At 44.4% G+C, this 5,309-nt stretch overlaps 1 pseudogene; it reads right to left on the reverse strand.

The window, feature by feature from the left end:
• Nucleotides 1-4,499: 4,499 nt before the first annotated feature.
• LOC103075556 (NHP2-like protein 1 pseudogene) lies at nucleotides 4,500-4,886 on the reverse strand (annotated as a pseudogene).
• Nucleotides 4,887-5,309: the final 423 nt, after the last annotated feature.

The following is a 5,309-nucleotide window of genomic DNA, read 5'->3' on the forward strand; positions in this document are numbered from 1 at the left end:
GGGTTGCCCCACGACTGAACAGGATCAGGAATCTCTTACCTTGGAGAGCGGGAAATAGCTCTTGGGCAAGGTCAGGTCTCTCAGAGTCGGCCTTAGGAGGGGTTCGGCAGGTCCTGTCTCTGGGCTCCTTTCCCCCTGTGTTTGCATCCCCTTTTCCTCCCCCAGCCCCAGCCCCTGCTGAGGCACAAGCAACCTTCGACACTATCACTGTTTCTGTCTCTATCCTGTAAGAGTGAAGGTGGAACCTTGTGATTGGTACCACCTTGCAGCCTATGGAAAGCCTAGATGTTTTTCACATCTTCAGACTGAACCATGTATGAGCTAAATAGGGGCCATGCTCATCCCTGTCCTGCTTTAGAATTTGGTCTTCAGAAGTCCCATGGCATTGTCTAGAGGTGCACACACAGGGAGCCTTTGGATGGGGACAGTATAAAGTCTCACGGCATGGGGAGATGCTACCGCTGTGGGGAAGTTAGCTGGTGATGTGCTGGTATGAAGTGAACAGGGTTTCTATCGGTACAAACTGGAGTCCCAACTGGCACAGGCTGCATGGCCTGCATTATGAATAATGGGAAATTCTCACACGAAGGCTATGTGGGTGACTGGCAATGACTCCAAGACGCCGCAGGTCATTGTCCTTTTAACCTGTCCTTTACAGTGATCCTCCTTTTGGTTCACTCACTGGGCATGTCACAGGTTATGATACAGTGCCCTCTGGAACGAGTGCCCCAGGGTCAGATCACTTGTATTTATCAGTCACCTCACTTATTTCCCCACCTCCAGACACACCTCCAGACTGTCTTTATTGCTCCACACAAAAGGTGTGTCTCTTCGTTTATTTCCTTCTAGACTTCAGGGGACCATACATCCAGAGCACAAATCATAAGTCACAGGAAAAATTTTCTCTTTCCATAAGTGCAGGGAAAACTACCTTTAACATTGTCTGCATGGTGAGGGAAAGCATTTGTTTTTCTCCTAGAGTGTAGACAGTGGAGGTGAGTGCTCTGTTAAAATGGAATGAATGCTTCTAATACAAAAAAAGGGAAAAACAGAAAACAGCTAAGTTTTTAGAGTAAAGAAGATTGCACATTTTATCCTGCTAAATAAGTAAATTCTTCTCTTGCCAGTATTGATTGATTTGTATGTTATGGCCTTAATGCATTTTATATTTTTAAAAAATAGTAAAAAAAACCCAAAACTCATGACGGGTGAGGAAGTAAGATATAAAGGAGTAAAAGAGATGCAGAAGATCAGACACCTGCCCCATCTCACATATAACCCCAGCCTAATTAAACTGAATCTCCTTAGCCCAATAGGGATAGAAAGAAAGAAATGAGATTGTCAAGGACCTACGTCCATCTCATAGTCTATCTTCTAAGTCTTTTAAGCATTAAACCGTTGCTTGACAATGGTAAGATGGCTACATAACACCTGTCACACTTTCCCAGTCAAGGGGAAGGGAAGGTGGATTTGAAGGACCAGTGCCAGAGTATTAGATGAAAATGTCAGCAAAGACAGATATTGAGTCCACATCTATAGAGAGAGCTGGAAAACACACACTACAACTTACACTCAATGGACAAGAGCCTGCACCTTACGGCCTAATTAGTGGTCAGCTCCATAGGAAGACAGAGTTTGTTTCCCTTCATTCTCTAAAACAATATTGCTCAATCTTGGTTTTGATCACACCTAAAAATCTTAACTCTAAACTTTTTGAAAGTTCAAAGTAAATGAACTATTATGATTAAAAACATAACAAAGCAGTGATAATTTTAGAATCCAGTCTTTAAAAATACTATAGTTTCCTCCAAGATACGAATATACTGAATTATCCTCTACCACACTTCAAAACTCACTGTTAGGAAATAATATCCTCACTTCTTTGCTGTCTGAAATTATGCCTTTAGGGCTCTGTTTTGTTTCACTTTGATCCCTATGAAATACAAATAACCTCTAAGAATGCTGAAACATATAAGCTCCATCAGTCACTAAAATTAAGTGAATAAATGTCAGATCTCTTCTTATTGGAAATCACAGAATTCATTTAATAGTACTACAAAACCACTGGTACCTAAAGCTCCCTGTTTTTTGTTTCTTTCCTTTGCGGTACGCGGGCCTCTCACTGTTGTGGCCTCTCCCGTTGCGGAGCACAGGCTCCGGACGCGCAGGCTCAGCAGCCGTGGCTCACAGGCCCAGCCACGCCGCGGCATGTGGGATCTTCCCGGACCGGGGCACGAACTCGTGTCCCCCGCATTGGCAGGCAGACTCCCAACCACTGTGCCACCAGGGAAGCCCCATGGCTCCCTGTTTTATAGCTGCCTTTGTGTTTAACCTAACATGGAAGCTGTTTTGTTTTGTGTTTCTGCATTCCCTGCCACTGGTTTCTCCTGTTTAAAAATCATTCCAAAATTATACCTCCATAGATGGGAGGGTTAAAGGGGGGGCAAGTAAGGGGAGGTGGAGAGTGGAAAAAGAAGGAACTGCTGAGGAGAAAAAGGGGCAAAACCAATAAGGCTAATTAATGTTGCCTCTTCCCTATGGCAGATGGAAACTGACTCACAGAAAAAATGATGTGAATTATTTGTTTCAGTTGAGTTTTTTCTTTCCTTAAAATAAAATAAAGTGACTTCGGGTCAGAGCAAGATGGCGTAGATGAGTTTCTCCCTGCTCCTCCCCACTCCACAGAAATATAAACCCTGGAAACCACACAATAGACAGCCAAGGAGAATGCTGAAAGGGTGTAAGAGGAAGGTGAGAAGGTCTCCTCAGGACTTAAGGAATAAAATAGTGGCAGGGTGTCCCCCAACAGGGGCAGATGGCCTGGACCCATCATATCCCAATCCCTGACCTAACAAGAGAAGGCAGCCCAGGTAGGGTCATTCTTCTCCCAGATGGAAAAGGAGTCATGCTTGCAACATCAGGCATAAACCAAGCAGACCAAAAAAATACCACAAAGGCTCTGAAAATTAAACTGCCGTTGAAACCACAGCCCACAAAGTAGGCCAAGATCTATAAGTGAAATCTAAACAGGTGACTGCCTGTTAAAATGGAAGATTTAGATAGGACCTAGAGTCTCCTAACGTAATAGGCAAAATGTCCACAATACAACTTGAAATCATGTCACACCAAGAACCAAGAAAATCACAACTTGAATGACAGAAGACAGCCAACGGATGGCAACATCCACAGACATAAATCAGATGTTGGAATTATCTGACCAGAATTTTAGAGCAGTCATCATAAAAATGATTCAGCAATCAATTATAAAGTCTCTTGAAACAAATGGAAAAATAGAAAGTTTCAGCAAGGAAATAAAATTAATTATCTTAAAAAAAACAAATGGAAATTATAGAACTCAAAAATACAACATCACCAATGAATCACTCAGTGGATGGGATCAAGAGTAGAGTGGAGATGACAGAGGATAAAAGTGGTGATCTTGAGGACACAGTAGAATTCACCCAATCTGCATAAGAGAGAAAACAGGCTGAAAAAATAAGGCAAAGTGTATAAGGATCTCTCTGTATTCTTTCTTTTTTTTTTTTTTTACGAATATATGTGTTCTTTATTAGGATGCTCACAAGAATGACACATTAGCACTGTCCTTTTGATGTGATAGAGAATACATACATCTGACCCACATCATGGCAGGAAATAGGCAAGGGGTAAGGGCTCTCAGAGCTGGTACCAAGTGTCTACTGAAGAAATCTCCATTCACCAAAGCAAGGATGTTCCCTCGAATTCCATCATCTTTGCTGTAGCTTCCAGTTCTCCATGACTGGCCCAGAGTCCTCCATTCCAGAACCTCTTGCCACACCTTCAAGACCTAGGTCAACTGTCCCATGTCTCACTCACCAAGGCGCCTCTGGAATTTTGCAGCGTATCTCTTTGGTATGTTGCTGCCCTGCCACCCTCAGAGGCATAGGTGGGAGTTGGGGGGAAATATATTACCAAAAGCAAACAGCAGGGGTACATCGGAAACTGACTCTTGGGACATACACCCAACAACCTCACAGAATACATGCTTCCTCCCCAAATGATACATAATGTCCTAGAGAGCAAAGGAAACCCCTTGATTATTCAAACACGATCCTGTATGCTGGGCACAAGGGATACAAAGTAGACAGTGTTTACTTCCATCATGCCCTGCACAGTAGGAAGGTGGCACCTGAAAGCTGGAACCAAATCTCTACCTTGGCTCTTCCCTGCCTTTGAATGGTGTCAACCACCCTGCTTCCACCTGTTCTGGGCATGCATTTTCCAAAAGGGAGGATAAGATGGCAGAGAGAGCGTGGAAGTGGAGATTACAGGAGAGGCTGGGGAGGAGATGACAACCTAAAAACAAGACAAAAACAATACAAAAATACAAAAACCAAATTGAGCAGTAAAATATTTTATATCAATAGAAGGTAGCTGGAAATGCTATATGCTAGCAGACAAACGATACATAACCCCTGGGGTAGGAGTCAGCAGCAGGGAGTGTGGCAGAGGCCACCTGTTTAGACTAAGAGCCTTTCAATGGACTGTTGGATGGATTGGATCTGCTGCTTCAGTTGTGAGCCTTCTTTGATGGTGACAGAACAGGCGATGACAGGCCTGGAGACCCCACAGGCTCGCCCCAGGGCCTGCTTGGAACGCACAAACACGTAGGGCACATTCTTGTCCTCACACAGCAGTGGGAGGTACAGGATGATCTCCGGGGGCTCGGCGTCTGCAGCCATCACAATGAACTCAGAGATGCCTCTGTTAAGGGTTTTTGTGGCCTCATTGGCTCCTTTTCGAAGCTGCTTGTGGTTACATGACTGCTGAACGAGGTCCAATAGTTTCTTGGTGAGGTGGGCATCTGCAAGAGGGTAGGCCTTTGGATTTACATCAGCCTCAGTCATTCCTGAGCACTGAGCAGTTCGCCCGCAGCGGTGCCGTCTAACCCTGGGTTTGGAGGCTGCAGATTATACATGTGTGCAGTGCCGTGGTGCCGCGGCAGCACCGCGGTTCTAGGTGGTGACCCATGGGTGATGGCCCAGTGGGAACACTCACCATTGAGTCCGCCTCAGCGGTCTCCTGCCTGATGCCGCAAGGACCTCTGTATTATTTCTTACAGTTACATGTGAACCTACAATTACATCAAGAAAAACTTTGTTAAGAAAGGAAATAGCTTTTCAGTATCACATTAATAATTGAAATTTTTACTACTGCATTTAACTATCGCCTGTAACATGTACAAAACATCTTTTGTGAGAAACAAGCAATCAGCACAGGCCACCTGGCCCAGAGCAGAACATACTGCACTCAGTTAACAAGTACTCTGC

Source organism: Lipotes vexillifer, unplaced genomic scaffold (assembly GCF_000442215.2).
Source record: "Lipotes vexillifer unplaced genomic scaffold, Lipotes_vexillifer_v1.1 scaffold8, whole genome shotgun sequence".
NCBI classification, from domain to species: domain Eukaryota; kingdom Metazoa; phylum Chordata; class Mammalia; order Artiodactyla; family Lipotidae; genus Lipotes; species Lipotes vexillifer.